The following is a 22,839-nucleotide window of genomic DNA, read 5'->3' on the forward strand; positions in this document are numbered from 1 at the left end:
TAAGGAAAAGAAAATTTGGACTAATTATGGAAAGAAATTTCTTCAAAATAAATATTGCCCCTTCCAGTAGTCAAAAATTCTTAAGAGTAGAGTTATTCTATTTTCCTCACATAAATGTGTCTAAAGCAGTTTAATTATACCCATGCAAAATAAGATTTCCGAAAAGAGTTGGCAACAGAAAGAAATATAACTTAACTACGAAAGAAAATAAAAAGTCGGTATAGGATAGCAATGGTATAGGATGGCATACTCAAAGGTTGCAACAAAGAAATACATACTGCACCCTCAAGATTTTTTCATTATATTAAAGACGTAACACCGAGTTTTGAAACTCAGTGGAGCTGTTCAAAATCAAAATGAGGGGAGGGGTTAGGAAACGTGGTAAATTTTGAATTGAGATCTTCATGAAAAAGTGCTTCATATATTTTTGAATGAGAAATACTTGATAGAAAAGGATATATATATATATATATATATATATATATATATATATATATATATATATATATATATATATATATATATATTAATATCAGGTGTTTTTTCTTCAGGAGTAAAGAGTGCGGTATTACCCAGCATATCACAAACATTTTGGGACATGTTTGAGTATCACAGCAGTTTTTGGCGTTGGCCCCACTGGTTGTAGGTAATTAATTTAAAATTTGAAAGAAAAAAAAATATGATCCCTTTTACTTCCTCTCCTTTATTTTAACATAATGCTTTTCAATAATTTTTCGAATGCTATTACTGTACATCGTAAAGAACGGAGAATGACCTCATTTCTGTACCACGTAAATATAAATCAATTAGAAATGCTGAGAGAGACTTGATTTTAAGATTTGGCAGATTATAGTATGTGTATTTTGACTGTGGAGTAATTAGCCATGAGGAAGAACTTATTAACAATACAAATGAGATTAATTGCTGTAACAGCTTTACAAGAGTGCAATTTAGATATTTTTCAGAATATAATTAACTAAAATTTTCAGCCAACTTCCTTAACCAATTTTCCTTAACCCGAAGCTTCCTTAGCCAAGCTTTCTTAGCCAAATAACCTTTCATAACACCGTACTGCAGGGTGGAGCTTATTTTTGAAATCTTCTCACCCCCTAATTTGGTTCCTTTTTGTGAAAAAAAAAAAAAAAACAGACAAGTTTTGGCAATTTGGTTCTAGCAATATTTAGAGGTAGCTCAACGATGGGGAAATATTTGATGCATATGCATACATTCATATATACAACACATGGAAATTTAACTTAATGATAAAATCATAAAAATACATTCATTACTACTTCAGTTTTCTATTTAAATTATGTAAGGCATTACTAAACTACGTAAAACTATAAATAAAAGGGGAAAAAAAAACAGATGAATCGTTTTGTGTTGCTATCACAGAATACATTAACTACCTTTAAAAAATGTTCGAAATATTTTTTCTGAAACTTAGTTTTTAGAAATCATGAATATTTTGGATTAGAATTGAAGACTTGGTTTTAATTCTTAAGGCTAGACTTGGCTCTTACTTGCTTTCAAACAATGTAATTATTAGGCGGTAGCAGTAAAGTTCACTTAACTGTGCTAAAAATATAAAAAATTTAATAAATTGTAACTATGATAGAAAATTAATCTATAATCTTACTGAAGAACTTGATCATTTATTGAGCTGCTGAGAAAGAAATTTATTAATTTTCCGCAGTTCCTACAGAAAAAAGTGAGACTGAAGCTATTTAAGATTTGTAATGTTGATATGGCAGCATTTGTCCAATGATTTTTAGTCGCACCAGTCCAAACACTGATCCCAATAAACTAAAGAAACTTCTTCCACGTGCCCCTGGAGGCCCAATTAGCCCCGCTTTACGGTTACTTCAAAATGTCTTCGAACTCTTTACTAGTTTTTCAATTGCATACAACAGTAGTTTGTATTTCATACCAATTATAATTACTTTGACTGAAAACTTTCAAATTTTCCCTATTTCCTCTTCTGGTGGAATCCATTATCAAGAATGCGAAGATGAGGACAGGCCCGTCATTTCGAACATTTCGAGGCGGGGGGGGGGGGGTCAAAGGTTTTATACCCGATACAAATTTATACCAAAAAGCAGCAAAACCACACCCACTTTATCCAATTACATTAATTTTTCAAAACCAGAGGGGTCTTTTAGATGACGTGCCTGGATTAGGAAGTAGTTTTCAGCAGTTCTTTCTATAAAAATGCATTTTTTTATTTGTGCGCAAAAATTCTATTGGTCAAATTGACCCACTCCACGGTTCAGGTATATGTGCTAATAGTTTTAAAAATATTTAAGCTAAGGATTTTTAAATTTGGCAAATCGTAGTTGACTTAAAATGATTAAAAGTTACAAAGGGATTTTCTTCCACAACAAAAAAGTTTCGCAATGTGGTAAATTGAACATCGTTTTTGGTCAAATGGACCCGAAGTGGTTCGAATTTTAATGCAATTTTAATCAAGTTGAAAATAAATATCATTTGAGAAAAGTGAGAAAAATACCATGAGGAGTAAAACTTTTACTTTGTCAGAATCAGAGGAATCCGTCTTTGTAAAAAATGATTGAAATTATGAATCTATTGGGAAAAAAAAGGGGGGGGGGGCTACAGTTACAGCCTGGGTTATTTGCAACCATAAAAGTTCATAAGTAATTGTATCTTTTTTCTTCTTTTAGGGACGTTAGTTGCAGATAAATCCATAAATACGACTTTTTCTTAATAAAATGTACATTACTGCCTTTTTCAGGTGTTTTTTGATTCTTTTAACTGAAGAAAATATTTTGATATTTTGCATTTTATAAGGAAAAGAAAATTTGGACTAATTATGGAAAGAAATTTCTTCAAAATAAATATTGCCCCTTCCAGTAGTCAAAAATTCTTAAGAGTAGAGTTATTCTATTTTCCTCACATAAATGTGTCTAAAGCAGTTTAATTATACCCATGCAAAATAAGATTTCCGAAAAGAGTTGGCAACAGAAAGAAATATAACTTAACTACGAAAGAAAATAAAAAGTCGGTATAGGATAGCAATGGTATAGGATGGCATACTCAAAGGTTGCAACAAAGAAATACATACTGCACCCTCAAGATTTTTTCATTATATTAAAGACGTAACACCGAGTTTTGAAACTCAGTGGAGCTGTTCAAAATCAAAATGAGGGGAGGGGTTAGGAAACGTGGTAAATTTTGAATTGAGATCTTCATGAAAAAGTGCTTCATATATTTTTGAATGAGAAATACTTGATAGAAAAGGATATATATATATATATATATATATATATATATATATATATATATATTAATATCAGGTGTTTTTTCTTCAGGAGTAAAGAGTGCGGTATTACCCAGCATATCACAAACATTTTGGGACATGTTTGAGTATCACAGCAGTTTTTGGCGTTGGCCCCACTGGTTGTAGGTAATTAATTTAAAATTTGAAAGAAAAAAAAATATGATCCCTTTTACTTCCTCTCCTTTATTTTAACATAATGCTTTTCAATAATTTTTCGAATGCTATTACTGTACATCGTAAAGAACGGAGAATGACCTCATTTCTGTACCACGTAAATATAAATCAATTAGAAATGCTGAGAGAGACTTGATTTTAAGATTTGGCAGATTATAGTATGTGTATTTTGACTGTGGAGTAATTAGCCATGAGGAAGAACTTATTAACAATACAAATGAGATTAATTGCTGTAACAGCTTTACAAGAGTGCAATTTAGATATTTTTCAGAATATAATTAACTAAAATTTTCAGCCAACTTCCTTAACCAATTTTCCTTAACCCGAAGCTTCCTTAGCCAAGCTTTCTTAGCCAAATAACCTTTCATAACACCGTACTGCAGGGTGGAGCTTATTTTTGAAATCTTCTCACCCCCTAATTTGGTTCCTTTTTGTGAAAAAAAAAAAAAAAAAAAACAGACAAGTTTTGGCAATTTGGTTCTAGCAATATTTAGAGGTAGCTCAACGATGGGGAAATATTTGATGCATATGCATACATTCATATATACAACACATGGAAATTTAACTTAATGATAAAATCATAAAAATACATTCATTACTACTTCAGTTTTCTATTTAAATTATGTAAGGCATTACTAGACTACGTAAAACTATAAATAAAAGGGGAAAAAAAAACAGATGAATCGTTTTGTGTTGCTATCACAGAATACATTAACTACCTTTAAAAAATGTTCGAAATATTTTTTCTGAAACTTAGTTTTTAGAAATCATGAATATTTTGGATTAGAATTGAAGACTTGGTTTTAATTCTTAAGGCTAGACTTGGCTCTTACTTGCTTTCAAACAATGTAATTATTAGGCGGTAGCAGTAAAGTTCACTTAACTGTGCTAAAAATATAAAAAATTTAATAAATTGTAACTATGATAGAAAATTAATCTATAATCTTACTGAAGAACTTGATCATTTATTGAGCTGCTGAGAAAGAAATTTATTAATTTTCCGCAGTTCCTACAGAAAAAAGTGAGACTGAAGCTATTTAAGATTTGTAATGTTGATATGGCAGCATTTGTCCAATGATTTTTAGTCGCACCAGTCCAAACACTGATCCCAATAAACTAAAGAAACTTCTTCCACGTGCCCCTGGAGGCCCAATTAGCCCCGCTTTACGGTTACTTCAAAATGTCTTCGAACTCTTTACTAGTTTTTCAATTGCATACAACAGTAGTTTGTATTTCATACCAATTATAATTACTTTGACTGAAAACTTTCAAATTTTCCCTATTTCCTCTTCTGGTGGAATCCATTATCAAGAATGCGAAGATGAGGACAGGCCCGTCATTTCGAACATTTCGAGGCGGGGGGGGGGGGGGGGGTCAAAGGTTTTATACCCGATACAAATTTATACCAAAAAGCAGCAAAACCACACCCACTTTATCCAATTACATTAATTTTTCAAAACCAGAGGGGTCTTTTAGATGACGTGCCTGGATTAGGAAGTAGTTTTCAGCAGTTCTTTCTATAAAAATGCATTTTTTTATTTGTGCGCAAAAATTCTATTGGTCAAATTGACCCACTCCACGGTTCAGGTATATGTGCTAATAGTTTTAAAAATATTTAAGCTAAGGATTTTTAAATTTGGCAAATCGTAGTTGACTTAAAATGATTAAAAGTTACAAAGGGATTTTCTTCCACAACAAAAAAGTTTCGCAATGTGGTAAATTGAACATCGTTTTAGGTCAAATGGTACAACACATGGAAATTTAATTTAATGATAAAATCATAAAAATACATTCATTACTACTTCAGTTTTCTATTTAAATTATGTAAGGCATTACTAGACTACGTAAAACTATAAATAAAAGGGGAAAAAAATAAACAGATGAATCGTTTTGTGTTGCTATCACAGAATACATTAACTACCTTTAAAAAATGTTCGAAATATTTTTTCTGAAACTTAGTTTTTAGAAATCATGAATATTTTGGATTAGAATTGAAGACTTGGTTTTAATTCTTAAGGCTAGACTTGGCTCTTACTTGCTTTCAAACAATGTAATTATTAGGCGGTAGCAGTAAAGTTCACTTAACTGTGCTAAAAATATAAAAAATTTAATAAATTGTAACTATGATAGAAAATTAATCTATAATCTTACTGAAGAACTTGATCATTTATTGAGCTGCTGAGAAAGAAATTTATTAATTTTCCGCAGTTCCTACAGAAAAAAGTGAGACTGAAGCTATTTAAGATTTGTAATGTTGATATGGCAGCATTTGTCCAATGATTTTTAGTCGCACCAGTCCAAACACTGATCCCAATAAACTAAAGAAACTTCTTCCACGTGCCCCTGGAGGCCCAATTAGCCCCGCTTTACGGTTACTTCAAAATGTCTTCGAACTCTTTACTAGTTTTTCAATTGCATACAACAGTAGTTTGTATTTCATACCAATTATAATTACTTTGACTGAAAACTTTCAAATTTTCCCTATTTCCTCTTCTGGTGGAATCCATTATCAAGAATGCGAAGATGAGGACAGGCCCGTCATTTCGAACATTTCGAGGCGGGGGGGGGGGGGGGTCAAAGGTTTTATACCCGATACAAATTTATACCAAAAAGCAGCAAAACCACACCCACTTTATCCAATTACATTAATTTTTCAAAACCAGAGGGGTCTTTTAGATGACGTGCCTGGATTAGGAAGTAGTTTTCAGCAGTTCTTTCTATAAAAATGCATTTTTTTATTTGTGCGCAAAAATTCTATTGGTCAAATTGACCCACTCCACGGTTCAGGTATATGTGCTAATAGTTTTAAAAATATTTAAGCTAAGGATTTTTAAATTTGGCAAATCGTAGTTGACTTAAAATGATTAAAAGTTACAAAGGGATTTTCTTCCACAACAAAAAAGTTTCGCAATGTGGTAAATTGAACATCGTTTTAGGTCAAATGGTACAACACATGGAAATTTAATTTAATGATAAAATCATAAAAATACATTCATTACTACTTCAGTTTTCTATTTAAATTATGTAAGGCATTACTAGACTACGTAAAACTATAAATAAAAGGGGAAAAAAATAAACAGATGAATCGTTTTGTGTTGCTATCACAGAATACATTAACTACCTTTAAAAAATGTTCGAAATATTTTTTCTGAAACTTAGTTTTTAGAAATCATGAATATTTTGGATTAGAATTGAAGACTTGGTTTTAATTCTTAAGGCTAGACTTGGCTCTTACTTGCTTTCAAACAATGTAATTATTAGGCGGTAGCAGTAAAGTTCACTTAACTGTGCTAAAAATATAAAAAATTTAATAAATTGTAACTATGATAGAAAATTAATCTATAATCTTACTGAAGAACTTGATCATTTATTGAGCTGCTGAGAAAGAAATTTATTAATTTTCCGCAGTTCCTACAGAAAAAAGTGAGACTGAAGCTATTTAAGATTTGTAATGTTGATATGGCAGCATTTGTCCAATGATTTTTAGTCGCACCAGTCCAAACACTGATCCCAATAAACTAAAGAAACTTCTTCCACGTGCCCCTGGAGGCCCAATTAGCCCCGCTTTACGGTTACTTCAAAATGTCTTCGAACTCTTTACTAGTTTTTCAATTGCATACAACAGTAGTTTGTATTTCATACCAATTATAATTACTTTGACTGAAAACTTTCAAATTTTCCCTATTTCCTCTTCTGGTGGAATCCATTATCAAGAATGCGAAGATGAGGACAGGCCCGTCATTTCGAACATTTCGAGGCGGGGGGGGGGGGTCAAAGGTTTTATACCCGATACAAATTTATACCAAAAAGCAGCAAAACCACACCCACTTTATCCAATTACATTAATTTTTCAAAACCAGAGGGGTCTTTTAGATGACGTGCCTGGATTAGGAAGTAGTTTTCAGCAGTTCTTTCTATAAAAATGCATTTTTTTATTTGTGCGCAAAAATTCTATTGGTCAAATTGACCCACTCCACGGTTCAGGTATATGTGCTAATAGTTTTAAAAATATTTAAGCTAAGGATTTTTAAATTTGGCAAATCGTAGTTGACTTAAAATGATTAAAAGTTACAAAGGGATTTTCTTCCACAACAAAAAAGTTTCGCAATGTGGTAAATTGAACATCGTTTTAGGTCAAATGGTACAACACATGGAAATTTAATTTAATGATAAAATCATAAAAATACATTCATTACTACTTCAGTTTTCTATTTAAATTATGTAAGGCATTACTAGACTACGTAAAACTATAAATAAAAGGGGAAAAAAATAAACAGATGAATCGTTTTGTGTTGCTATCACAGAATACATTAACTACCTTTAAAAAATGTTCGAAATATTTTTTCTGAAACTTAGTTTTTAGAAATCATGAATATTTTGGATTAGAATTGAAGACTTGGTTTTAATTCTTAAGGCTAGACTTGGCTCTTACTTGCTTTCAAACAATGTAATTATTAGGCGGTAGCAGTAAAGTTCACTTAACTGTGCTAAAAATATAAAAAATTTAATAAATTGTAACTATGATAGAAAATTAATCTATAATCTTACTGAAGAACTTGATCATTTATTGAGCTGCTGAGAAAGAAATTTATTAATTTTCCGCAGTTCCTACAGAAAAAAGTGAGACTGAAGCTATTTAAGATTTGTAATGTTGATATGGCAGCATTTGTCCAATGATTTTTAGTCGCACCAGTCCAAACACTGATCCCAATAAACTAAAGAAACTTCTTCCACGTGCCCCTGGAGGCCCAATTAGCCCCGCTTTACGGTTACTTCAAAATGTCTTCGAACTCTTTACTAGTTTTTCAATTGCATACAACAGTAGTTTGTATTTCATACCAATTATAATTACTTTGACTGAAAACTTTCAAATTTTCCCTATTTCCTCTTCTGGTGGAATCCATTATCAAGAATGCGAAGATGAGGACAGGCCCGTCATTTCGAACATTTCGAGGCGGGGGGGGGGGGGGGGTCAAAGGTTTTATACCCGATACAAATTTATACCAAAAAGCAGCAAAACCACACCCACTTTATCCAATTACATTAATTTTTCAAAACCAGAGGGGTCTTTTAGATGACGTGCCTGGATTAGGAAGTAGTTTTCAGCAGTTCTTTCTATAAAAATGCATTTTTTTATTTGTGCGCAAAAATTCTATTGGTCAAATTGACCCACTCCACGGTTCAGGTATATGTGCTAATAGTTTTAAAAATATTTAAGCTAAGGATTTTTAAATTTGGCAAATCGTAGTTGACTTAAAATGATTAAAAGTTACAAAGGGATTTTCTTCCACAACAAAAAAGTTTCGCAATGTGGTAAATTGAACATCGTTTTAGGTCAAATGGTACAACACATGGAAATTTAATTTAATGATAAAATCATAAAAATACATTCATTACTACTTCAGTTTTCTATTTAAATTATGTAAGGCATTACTAGACTACGTAAAACTATAAATAAAAGGGGAAAAAAATAAACAGATGAATCGTTTTGTGTTGCTATCACAGAATACATTAACTACCTTTAAAAAATGTTCGAAATATTTTTTCTGAAACTTAGTTTTTAGAAATCATGAATATTTTGGATTAGAATTGAAGACTTGGTTTTAATTCTTAAGGCTAGACTTGGCTCTTACTTGCTTTCAAACAATGTAATTATTAGGCGGTAGCAGTAAAGTTCACTTAACTGTGCTAAAAATATAAAAAATTTAATAAATTGTAACTATGATAGAAAATTAATCTATAATCTTACTGAAGAACTTGATCATTTATTGAGCTGCTGAGAAAGAAATTTATTAATTTTCCGCAGTTCCTACAGAAAAAAGTGAGACTGAAGCTATTTAAGATTTGTAATGTTGATATGGCAGCATTTGTCCAATGATTTTTAGTCGCACCAGTCCAAACACTGATCCCAATAAACTAAAGAAACTTCTTCCACGTGCCCCTGGAGGCCCAATTAGCCCCGCTTTACGGTTACTTCAAAATGTCTTCGAACTCTTTACTAGTTTTTCAATTGCATACAACAGTAGTTTGTATTTCATACCAATTATAATTACTTTGACTGAAAACTTTCAAATTTTCCCTATTTCCTCTTCTGGTGGAATCCATTATCAAGAATGCGAAGATGAGGACAGGCCCGTCATTTCGAACATTTCGAGGCGGGGGGGGGGGTCAAAGGTTTTATACCCGATACAAATTTATACCAAAAAGCAGCAAAACCACACCCACTTTATCCAATTACATTAATTTTTCAAAACCAGAGGGGTCTTTTAGATGACGTGCCTGGATTAGGAAGTAGTTTTCAGCAGTTCTTTCTATAAAAATGCATTTTTTTATTTGTGCGCAAAAATTCTATTGGTCAAATTGACCCACTCCACGGTTCAGGTATATGTGCTAATAGTTTTAAAAATATTTAAGCTAAGGATTTTTAAATTTGGCAAATCGTAGTTGACTTAAAATGATTAAAAGTTACAAAGGGATTTTCTTCCACAACAAAAAAGTTTCGCAATGTGGTAAATTGAACATCGTTTTAGGTCAAATGGTACAACACATGGAAATTTAATTTAATGATAAAATCATAAAAATACATTCATTACTACTTCAGTTTTCTATTTAAATTATGTAAGGCATTACTAGACTACGTAAAACTATAAATAAAAGGGGAAAAAAATAAACAGATGAATCGTTTTGTGTTGCTATCACAGAATACATTAACTACCTTTAAAAAATGTTCGAAATATTTTTTCTGAAACTTAGTTTTTAGAAATCATGAATATTTTGGATTAGAATTGAAGACTTGGTTTTAATTCTTAAGGCTAGACTTGGCTCTTACTTATTTTCAAACAATGTAATTATTAGGCGGTAGCAGTAAAGCTCACTTAATTGTGCTAAAAATATAGAAAATTTAATAAATTGTAACTATGATAGAAAATTAATCTATAATCTTACTGAAGAACTTGATCATTTATTGAGCTGCTGGGAAAGAAATTTATTAATTTTACGCAGTTCCTACAGAAAAAAGTGAGACTGAAGCTATTTAAGATTGGTAATGTTGATATGGCAGCATTTGTCCAATGATTTTTAGTCGCACCAGTCCAAACACTGATCCCAATAAACTAAAGAAACTTCTTCCACGTGCCCCTGGAGGCTCAATTAGCCCCGCTTTACGGTTACTTCAAAATGTCTTCGAACTCTTCACTAGTTTTTCAATTGCATACAACAGTAGTTTGTATTTCATACCAATTATAATTACTTTGCTAGCAAACATCAAATCATAGAGTATAGATAATTAGTTTATTCTTAAAAGCATGCATAGGAATTACATCCTCTCCTGAAGATTGCGCTGCTTAAAAGTTTTCAAAAATATTAGGATTTTTTTTTTAGTGAAGTGTGAGCCGGGAACTTCATTAAAGATTATTGCAAAACTAGTAGAAAGCATAACGTTAAAGACCATCGACTATGCAAACAAATACCTAAAACAAAATAAACCAAATATAAGGAGATTGTAATGAAGTTCTGGAACTTATGAACATCTTTTTTTTGTTGGTCCAGCTTAGTATAATTACATTTATAAGCTATTGTCACAGGGAGCAATCTACCATATATGGTCTTAAGTCGTATATTTCCTCAAGCTCCGAACATCCGAAACTCAATTTATATTAAATTCAAAAGGAGAAGGACAATGTCCAATGCACCTTTTCATAGTTTGTATATATTTGAAAGCTCAGATGTCTGCACTGCAAGCTTCCAGAGTTTCTTACAATTATCTGTTTCTGAAATCGCTACTTGAATTTTCATCAATAATTCAACATTTCTGAATCAAATTCAAATAAATTTTCAAATCACTTGCAATATTTATTAGGACTTGTGGTGTTTAACTTCATTGGATAGTTGTCAGTATATCAACAAAAAGACTGATGTTGGTGGTGAATGATATGTAAAATTAAGTTTCTGCTAAAGTAGAAATTACACCAAAAAATCAGTGTTGAGTTGAATTGAATTAAAAACAAAATCTTAGAAGACTTTGTTACAAATGAGTAAATGATATTATTTCCATTGTTGGAATTTTCTTCTGATGAATATCTTGGAAGTAATCTGGAAGATTTAACAGAGTAAGGAGGATAACTTTCAGATAAAGGACATAATTAAAGTCCTAGGAGCAGTCAGGGCCGTCGAGAAGGGGGGGGGCAGGCCTATGCATTGCATAGGGGCCCGTGAGAGATTGGGGGGCCCGCGAAGCGGGCATAAGAAAAAGAAAAAAAAAAAATCCCTCCCACCACTTTTTTTTTCTTAAAAGAAAAAGCTGTTTAGTTTGAAGAAACTCTTTCTCCTAGAGATTACAAGTTTTCAATCGTGCATGTTCGAAGTGAGATTTTTTTTTTTTTTTTTTTGTCCTTATCTTCAGAGCCCTCTATCGACCAAAAATAAATATGCCTTTTTTTTGCGTAAATTGCAAGGCTAAAAAAAAAAACGCTTTTTTCTGACAGATTACCAGAACTTTAGTAAAATGGACAAAGGGTAAAAAATTTAAAAAAAAAGCGCTTGCAATTTTTAGCGTTTGAAACTTAAAACGTTGGCAAACGGCTCAGTTTGATGAAATATTTTAAAATATGTATTGTTCTGAGTTTTAAGTTCAATGATACAAAATGAAACTAATTCTAGCGTTGTTTCAAGAGTAAAAACGGTTGCCTAATTAGGGAAAACATTTTGGACGAAGCACTTCTCATCAAATATCTAAAAGGGGCACTGTTATGTCACTCAAGGGTGCCCACCTAGGGGGGTCAGGGCCATTAACTTTTTTGGGGGAGAGGGGGTGCCTTTTCTCTTGGGGGGGAGAGGGATGGGTTCCCTGTGTCACTGTATTAATTAGAATCAGTGTTGAATTTACCTATAAGCTAAACAAGCTATAGCTTTCTCTGTGTGTGTGTGAATTCTACTTTCTCATTAGTATCTATTTTTAAATATTTCCACTATTTATTTTAAAGAGTTTTATGCATTGTTTAATCTAGATAATTTTTCAATTGATTCAGCGTTGTGTTTGTCGGTGGGTAGAAGGGATAATCAAAATTATCGGGTCGAAAAATAAAATATGTTAACCGAAAGTCGATGTGAGCAAGTGATAGACTGTGTGTCATATCGTTTCTTCTCTCTCGCTCTTCCTGTCTGTCGATAAATATCAACGATTTGTTGAACCAAGGGCAATTTTTCTTTTGTATTGCCTTAATTTGCAAAAGAGTGCATAAGTTTAAAAAATTTCTGTATTTTGTTCTCCTATTTTTGCTGATGTTTTTGTAGTTCGAATTACCTCTTATAAGACCTCAAAATGCAGAATTTTTTAATGCATTTTTCTAAAACATTTACGGGGGAGAAACCCCCGCCCCCCTCAAATTTGAGGTATTCTACCCTCAACTCAAAGGAGGTCCCTGTCAGGGCCGCGCCGTCCCTATGTGCAAGGTCGTGCGAAGCACGACGGCGCCAGAGCCCAAAGGGCGCCGAACTCTACCGATCAAAAATGCTTTAAATGAAGGAAAAACAAACTCTAACCAAAAAATAAAATAGAATTCTTCATGACATTTAATGGAGGCAGTGAAATTATACTGCTCATTGAAACAATTAATCCGTCTCACTGAGAATCTAACAGGAAAAAAATATCGACTTGTTGTGTCTAAACATGCTATTCAAAAGCGCTATCTTTTACACTGAAAACAAGTGACATTAATTAATGCATACATTAGCATTTCCTTCTTAATTTGGAGCCATGAATGCTCTTTCGGTATGTCTTTATTACACAACATTGAACATATGAGGAGCAAAAAATTTGCTTATCCCCATTTTGGTTCTTGATGTCAATATCTTGTATTATAATTTGTGCAGACGTAGTCGTTTTGTGATTAGTTCGTTGTAATTCCACTGCTTCATGTTATCATACATTGAAAAAAAAAACGGTAAGCACATTTGCATATTACTTAGATGTGTGTAATATTTATACAATGTAGGACAATAATTTAGGTTAAAGTTTTAGTTCCGAAAAGTGTTGACCATAATTACTTGATTCTCCCCTCCCCTCCCCCGTTTATCTTTTTAACTATTTGTGCATTAAATTAAAAAAAAAAAAAAAAAACTTTGGAGAGACTATATATTTGTTTTGGATCTTAAATTCAATGCCTTTTGTAACGGATCCGTATTTTAAAATTTTTGATTTTACCGGAAAAGATTTCAGTTTCAGATTTTAAGGGGAAATATCCTCTACTTCAATTTAGAAATCTATTCAGTGCTCTGTTGTCATATTTTGACCGGCATAACACTTTAAATAATTATTTATTAATTAGAGAGATATTTAGAGCGGTGTTAACTTTGATGTTCAAAATATTTTCTTTTTCCAAAAACGCATTAGCATATCGGATTCGGTCGGATTCGTCAAATCGGGCCCAGCCTGAAAAAAAACCCGCTATCTCGGTAAAGTAGGTTTTCCAGAATTTTCTATATTTTGAAACTTACTTTTCAGAAACAAACTAAATATCGATCAATATAAAGTCCAGAAATAGACATCTTGCTTTCTGGACGGTAATCAAATATTATAATAATTATTATAATATTTGATATACTGTCCAGATTATTATGTTGCATACTGGCAAGCTTGCAGTAGCTGCATACTAGCAATGCAATTTAAGCTGCATACTAGCAAGCAATAATTATTTCGATCACATTCCAAGATTTTTTTTAAATTGCTGGGGTAAAATGCTTTGATTAACTGAAACTGGTCATCTCTTTTTTAACGGGAGCTCCATGCAAGGTTTCCAAGAGAAAAAGTCAGATTTCAAAAGTCAGTTTCAATCGCCCGTACGTTACACCCGCCCATACTCGAAATAACTTAGAGATAAGAAATAAACACGTACACTGTGTTCCAAAATTGAAAATTTACAGATTGTTTTCATTTTAATAAATTAAGTGCTAAATGTATTTTTTTTCTATGTTGCATTTGTCTACAAAACCTGACACTAGGAAGTAACTATATTTTGCTCGAGCGTCACTGCATGAAGGCGCTCAAAAGACATTTGCACGACGGCGCCGATCAAGCTTGGCGCGACCCTGGTCCCTGTATAACTCTCCTGAAAACCCTCCTCTTTCAAGGTAAAAAAAAAAAAAGAAAAAGACAGTATAACAAAACATTTTTTAAAAACACATTCATGGCTATATCGCTATATGTGCCAGAGGAAAAGAGACATAATTGGGAAAAAAACTTAAAAAATAGCCCGTTTTGCTCCAAACATAATGTTGTCCGAGCTACAAAAAAGGTCCCCCATACTTAAAATAGCCTAGGGCCTCATTAAGTCGAAACCTGGCCCTGTATACAAGAATCTCTTTTTAATAACATTACAAAGTTTGGATTAAGAAGCACAGCAAAGCAATTTTAATTGAGAAAAAAAACTTTCAGTTAAAAAAAAAAACCTTTTTATTAGACCTAGACACATTGACAATATTTAGGACATTTATGTAAAAACAGAGCGAAGAAAGAGGAGATTCAAGTAAAAAGTTAGGGGCCCTGAAGAAAGTTGCATAGGGGCCCATAAATCCTATCGACGGCCCTGGGAGCAGTAAATGGCCATACAAACAAAATGTGAAAATTGCTCTTATGGGAGACAGTGGGTTAACCCAGTGGTGTAAACCAACATCAATTCCTATTACAAGCTATTGAAAGTCAAAGTATACTGCTATTAGAGACAAAAGTCTTAGTTTTTGCATTAATGATACATTTTTTATTTCAAATAAAAAGTTAAGTCGATGTGTACAATAATGTTTAAAAATTTTGGAATTTAAACGGTAATTGTAAACACATTTTGTTAAGTTTCGAGAAATCGTTGTTTTCGGTTATCTTTCAAGCTTTGATTCCGTTAATTTACCTCTAAATAATTTAATGCATTATTCAAACTGGCCTGCAAAAAACAGAAAAAAAAAATCGCGGCTTTTAAGATCTAACCTAATGCACTGCTGAAAAATCGTTTCCAACAACGTAATTTTATTTTTAAAAAAATTATAATGTTTAGTACTTTTGAGAAGCGTTAACGGAATGTTTGTTATAATATTACTAGAAAATCGCCCGTCAAGGTATGATGGGTGAAAATTTGCTCCTACATTTTAGCTCAGCAATTGCCTGTTTGGTGATATTTTGACAGTTGAAGTTTTAAACCCAACTCCAGTGGATTAAATCAAAACTCCAGTAGATAGAGTTCATTGTTGACCATTTAGTCTTTCCCTGCATGATAAACATCACCAAAACGTATTATCAAATTATCATGCCGTGGCGCGAGTTTCACTGTTGAAACACGCGAGTTACTCGATCATCCGCTGTTATTTATATTAGGATAAAACTACATGGAGATGTGTCTCTACGTGGCTGAATAAATCTTAATAATTTTGTAAAACAAAAAATGCGAATAGATGCAAATTTATAAAACCAAATGTGTACATAATTTTTATTTTCGACACATTCACTGCTTTGATCTTTTCATGTGACTGTATTATCAATTATTGAATGATTGATTTCCCAAATTTTGGCTAGTGCAAATTTTGTTCTTGTGGTAGCTTTATTATTTCTAAATAATTCATATTTGTTTTTTTTTTATAATTTAATTTTTAAAAATCCTTAGTCAGTTTTAAACAAAAAAATTATAATACGGTAGTAAAAAATTATATTCAGCGAGTGGTAGTTCTAAAAATGCCATATTTTGTTACAAGAACAATATATGCACTTCACAAAATTAATTTCTTAGTACGCCACTGCAGGATAATGAATTTTAGGCCATTTTATCCGGTCTGAAGTAAAAACATTCCACCAATTTTCAATTTCGATAACAAATCTTGAGGGTACATGTTTCTCTCAACACCCCCTCTGGGTTGAGACCGGTTTATTGTGATTTGTTTAGAAGAAAGGGGGGAGGGGGGAGTATGGGGCTTTTTGGCGGTCGCCGCAAGCCTGTCAAAACAGGTGGCAAGCACTTCCATATGGCTAATCGCTATGTTCTTTCCCCTATCCTTCTTTATCGGAATACAGACAAACCTTTCAAATAAAACTGATACTGAACATAAAGAAAGATAGATGAAAATTTATTCAAACAGTTTGTTTAATTCATAAATCTTCACTTTATATAATCGAAAATAAAACATTTTTTCCGCTAACGAAATAGGAAACCAATGTAAAAATAATTCCTTTAATCATTCGCAGTTTTTTTTTCTTAATATTTTCCATTCTATCCTCCTTATAATTTCTATTTCCATCTCCTTTCCTTTTTTCCCCGCTCGAGTTGTAATTTTGAATTATTTAAAATGCTTAAAAAGCTATTGTTATATAAAACTTCAAATCTCCTCTTTGTAGGTGCAGCGAGAAGGATGTGTGTGTGTGTGTGGGGGGGGGGGGGGGGGTCATCTTTCCGGTTAGATGCCTTGGTTACAAGGTGGGCGACCACCCTTATTTTCAAACATTATCGATTTTGAGATTTTGAAAAATTTAGAGAGCCCCCAGTGTTTTAGAGAGTTCTTTCTAAATCCGCAATTGTTTTTTAAATTGGTAAACGTTGAATTATTAAGAAAACTAGAAGAAATTTACTAAACTCAAATGCACTGCTTATAACTGAAATTTACTTTTTCTTTCTTGATTTTCTCATAACCGCGTTTTTTAAGTTGCGTTAAGGTTTAGAAAAGTTACAATGAATATTAAAGAAAAAAATATTTAGGTTGTTCGCCTACCTTAACAATATTGTAAAACTTAATTCAGTATTTTATACATATATTCTCTCTCTCTCTCTGACAGTTTTTATCAAAAAAAAAAAACCTTCAGGAGGTAGTTCAGGCTGCGCTATACTTGTAATGAATCTGATTAGTGATTGCATCACCGGTATACCGAATACCGGTATAACGAGCAACTTTACAATTTCGCAATACGAGTATTTGCGGAGGTAAAATACTGGTATTTTCGGTATTAGGTGAAAATAATCAATAGCTTCAATTAAAGAATTTAACTTATTATATATATCTACTTTATATTTTAAACGTATATTTCTTTGTCCATGATACAACAACCAAAATCAATCAATTGATGTAAACATTTGGTTTCAAAAGCATGAACTAATAGAATATCATTTAACACAAATAGCGGAAAAATTGCAAAATGATACTGTCATTACTATATGTTGAGCTGAATCGTATTTTCGTGCGCTTTTGTGCACCATGTTTGTATTTTTTCCATTTCCCTGATCAATCACTTTCCCTTCTGTGAAAGTTAAATTTCGAGTGTAATTTTGAATGCATATGTTCTGTGAAAAATTTATTTCAACTATCAATTGCAGTAATACTTTATGATTTTTTTACAAAAAAATTGTTTCAACTGTACTAAATTTTGACAAAAACTCTTTCTTGTTAGCATAACAAATAGGTAATTTGTTGTCACCATCATCAGTATTGTTGTCCTGTCTCGCTATTTGACTTTATACTTGAAAGGTAATATTTAGAAATTATAGAATAGTGCTTGAAAATTTGCATACAGGTAAAACCTAATCAACTGAAACATACTTTCATATATTTGCACAATTATAATTGTAAAGAGTTTTGAAAAGAAAGCGAAAACGAATAAGAGAAAATAACAAGATCTAATTTAGTTACGTATCGTAAATTTCAAAAGCAAACACAAACCTCTCCTTCTCAAGAGAAAATGATGTTAATATTGGAAACGTATCGTCTCTCGCAAAGAAATTACAACTAGCCATAAAGATAAATGTAATTAACAATAATAATAATGCACACAATACAAAACACACACACACAAACGGATAAGCAAGATACCAAATTATTTTAAGATGAAGGACTTCTAGGCAATTAGAGGAGATGAATTGCACATTGTTAATAGTACCACCGACCTGCGTGAATCAGCAAGAGTACTTTTAACTATATGAAAGTTGAGCACTAAAATGAGTTCCATGCTTAGACAGTTCAATTAATGCATTATGATTTTCACTATTATCGATTTTTTATTATGACATTTGTTCCTTCATTTTATGTTTTCCACAATACGTTTTCGTAAATAATATAAATTTTGCACACAATTATGAAGTGTGGCAAATGGAACAATATGCTTTCAAGAATTGTTTGAGAAATTTCAAATAACGGTATTACGTTTTAAAATACCGAATACCGGTATTGAATTTTCTGTCCGGTATTGCAATCCCTAAATCTGATAGAGTACAATAAGATCAGTTGTTGCAATAACAAACATTTTAAATTCACAAGACGGGCCAATGGGACGGTTTTACAGGTTAAATTTTTCCCATTGAAGGAAGGGGGGGATAGTAAAATGCATGAAATTTTACAGTAATTTAATATTGTTCTACAATTACCGACATAAATTATGTTTTGAAAAACAACTGACAGGTCCGACAATATAAAGGATTCACGAGGAAGTTGTTTCATAAAGGTTATGATGAGTCTGGTATTTCTCAAAAAAAAAAAAAAAAAAAAAAAAAATGCCGTTACGACGAAAATGCATAGTGTATAATTTGCCTCTTTAAACTTCAATAATCCTTTCTGCTTAGTTTATGTATTATTTCGTCACATAAAACCTGATGGACGTTATATGATAGAAAAAGATATTTAAGAACAACTTTTTATAGTTTTTGAAATATGCCGTTTAATGATTTGTTAAAAAGGTTTGATTCGAAAGTAGCTGTTAAATGATTGAATATTGCCACTAGCGCAGCCAGAATTTAACTTACTGGGTAAAGGAGAGGGGGTGGTAAAGCAGGCCCTCCACCCAAATATAACTCTATGATGAGATTAATAATATGGTTCAAAACCAAGCGTTCTCAGGGATTAACCCCCGAACAATCCCACCCTACATTCTCACGGGAAGCTTTCATTACAATGCGAGGGCGAGAAAAGATAAAAGAAAAAGAATTGACGTTTTCTCGCTTTGAAATTCTTTACACGGCCTGAAGTTCTCATTAGAATTTCAGGGTGAAAAAGAACTATTTCAATAAATTTGAACTGTACAAGAAAAAATAAATAAATAAATAAATAAATAAATAAATAAAATAAACTCGATGTTTCTAAAAAAAAGCTTTTTTAAAAATTGTTTAGACCTTTTTCACATAATATATATGTACCCTTCCTCTCTGCCAGTCTAGAGAGACATCAGGGACTGGTAGCAAGAAAATTTTACGCTGCCATCATAAGCCCCCCCCCCTCCCCGCCCTTTCCCTACCTTATCAGATTAAGGCATAGGCACATGGGGTACCAAATCTGCAGGTAAATTTTAAAAAAATCAAGTAATTTCATATCGCACTACAGAAAGGCGTAAATATCAAGAAGAGTAAAAGAATTTTAAAATTGTAAACTCTTTAACAACTTACATGAAATACACCGCCAGCTCAGTCAATTCCAGCCGAGGACTGCAGTTTCGTGCTTATTAGCACTCATCAGCCCGGCATAGGACTAACTGAGCTGCAGGTGGAAAACCTTTTAAGAAAGCCAAGAGTGCCAAACAAACTGGTAGCTAATACAGAATTAGCACTAAATGTAAGGAGTAAGTAAATGTGTGTAAATGTGTGCAGTAATATACAAGTGTCTTTAACAACTTGTATTATTACTCCAAGCTGAACAGTATGCTTACGTTCAGTGGTTGGAAAAGCTACATTTTGTTTTGTAGCGAACTACAACTACTTTGTTACAAATGTAGTTAACTACAACTACTTTTTTCAAAATGTAGTTAACTACAACTACTTTTTTCAAAATGTAGCAACTACAAACTACTTTTGAAATGTAGTCGCTACTTCGCTACTTTTCAAAAAATAAGTAAATAAAAGGCATACACAATTGGTTGTCCCTCAAAAAATGAAAGTCATTTTTTCAAGTCGCATACACTCTTGTATTCTTCTTGTGTCAAAACAATCGTGAGAAAAAGTTTCATATAATTTTCACAACGGCAACCCGTGCCGACTTGCATCTGAAAGTGTAAAACAGTTTGTATGCTAGGCCACATGGGGGAAAAAAAAAACTTTTTTTAGAAACTCGAAATTTCTGTTGATAAAACGTTGCCCCTGTACCCAACACCCCATATGTGCCACAAGAACATTTATTCAAATTAAAAAACATTTAGATATGCCACACTTGACCTAAAATTTATAATTTTATTTAAGAAATTGATTTTTTTTGCCAATTATTCAGTTATCTTTTAAAACATTGCATATAAATTTAAGTTGAATATCAAGTTCAAAAATTACTGCCGAACATATTTACAAATCAACAATTACAAACGAATAATAAAAAAATAATATATTTTAAATGAAAAATTTAACTCAACCTGGAAAAAAACCAGATCTTTGAGTACTGAGTCATTCCATGTCAAGTGACCTAGGGGTCCCCACTCGACCATCTCCGATTTGGATGAAATTTTATAGAGGAGTAGAGATGCCTTTGAAACTAATCAATGCAAATTTTCAGCTTCCTAGATCCAAATCCTGAGGATCTAGGATCTCCGAAAAATGTGATCCAAGATGGCGGATCAGCTTTTTGTGCCAAATTGCCAAGTTTACACCAATTTTACAGGAAATTTTATTACACTGAAAGCCCGAAATTTTAGGCGCTTAAAGTATGATTGACCGTTAGTATATTCAAGTATTTTTGTGAATTTGAGCTTGTTAGATTTTGTGTAGCATGCGCGTGAACTTGTGAAAAAGCGCGATGGGAAAATTTTTTCCTGGATTTTAGGTTGCCATAAAATCTGAACAAAAATAATTCAAAAGCTCGTACTGCGTGATTCCATTGCAAAAATGCTTGTTTTTAATGGGTTACAGTTACCGAGCTTAAATATGTATTTTCTGGAAGATATTGTGATTCAAAGTAACTATCAAAACCATTCAAGTGAAAAATAGCATATTTGCAAAGCGCTATAGTTCAAGTTTGTCACCTCGCATCTTCTTTTCGTTGATATCATTAGAAAGAACACACTTTTTCCTTTCAAAATAAGTTTTTTCTTCGATGGTGTTCTTTCGAATAAGGATAAAAAAACGAGCTTGAAATTATGTCATTCGTAACGAATAGCCATGTTCAATCTCAGATTACGGGACATTTTAAAACACTGAAAGAATGAAATTTTAGGAACTTAACGTACTTTTGGTTGTCAACACGTTCTAGTATTTTTGTGAGTTTGAGTTCATTAACTTTTGTGTTGAACGCACTCAAAGTCTTGACGAAACGCCGCAGAGAAACTTTTTCCTGGATTTAAATTGTCATAAATTCTGAACAAAAATGATTCAAATGCTCGAACTTTGTAATTCTATTGTCGATATACATGTTTTTAATGGGTTATAGTTGCAGAGCGTAAGTATTGATTTTCTAAGAGATATTGTCATCCGAAGTGACTATCAAAATAGTTCACGTGAAAAATAGCCTGTTTTTAATGCCCGGTAGCTCAAGTTTGTCACTTTGCATCTTCCTTTCGTTGGTACCATGAGAAAGAACATATTTATTCCTATAAAAATAGGTTGTCTTTTAGATGGTGTTCTTTCAGATAAGCGGGAAAAAATGAGCCTGCTATACTATTTATCGTTACCGAGAAAATCTCGTTCTTAAATAAAAAAAGAATGGTGAATGCCGTGACAACCGACTTATAGGGATTTATCAACTGTTATAAGTCAGAAATAGTTTCTTATTAATCATTTAAAAAGTTCTTTTGTAAATGAAATATGTTAAAATCAGAAAAGCATTTTGTTCAGGAAGCGGAATGATACACTAAAAAGAACAAGATATTTTTTTTTAAATCATATTTCATTTACAAAGTATCCTTTTAAATGATTAATAAAAAACTATTTCTGACTTATAACAGTTGCAAAATTCCTATAAGTCGGTTGTCACGGCATTCACCATTATTTATTTAAGAACAAGATTTTCTCGCTAACGACAAATAGTATATCAGGCTCATTTTCCCCCGCTTATCTTAAAGAACACCATCTAAAAGAAAACCTATTTTTATAGGAAAAAATATGTTCTTTCTCATGGTACCAACGAAAGGAAGATGCAAGGTGACAAACTTGAGCTACAGGACATTAAAAACAGGCTATTTTTCATGTGAACTATTTTGATAGCTACTTTGGATGCCAAAATCTCTTAGAAAATCAATATTTACGCTCTGCAACTATAACTCATTAAAAACATGCATATCAACAATAGAATTAAAAAGTTCGAGCATTTGAGTAATTTTTGTTCAGAATTTATGACATTCTAAAAACCAGGAAAAAGTTTCTCTGCTGCGTTTTGTCAAGACTTTGAATACGTTCCACACAAAAGTTAATGAACTCAAACTCACAAAAATACTAGAACGTGTT

The sequence above is a fragment of the Uloborus diversus genome, chromosome 6 (genome assembly GCF_026930045.1).
Source record: "Uloborus diversus isolate 005 chromosome 6, Udiv.v.3.1, whole genome shotgun sequence".
NCBI classification, from domain to species: domain Eukaryota; kingdom Metazoa; phylum Arthropoda; class Arachnida; order Araneae; family Uloboridae; genus Uloborus; species Uloborus diversus.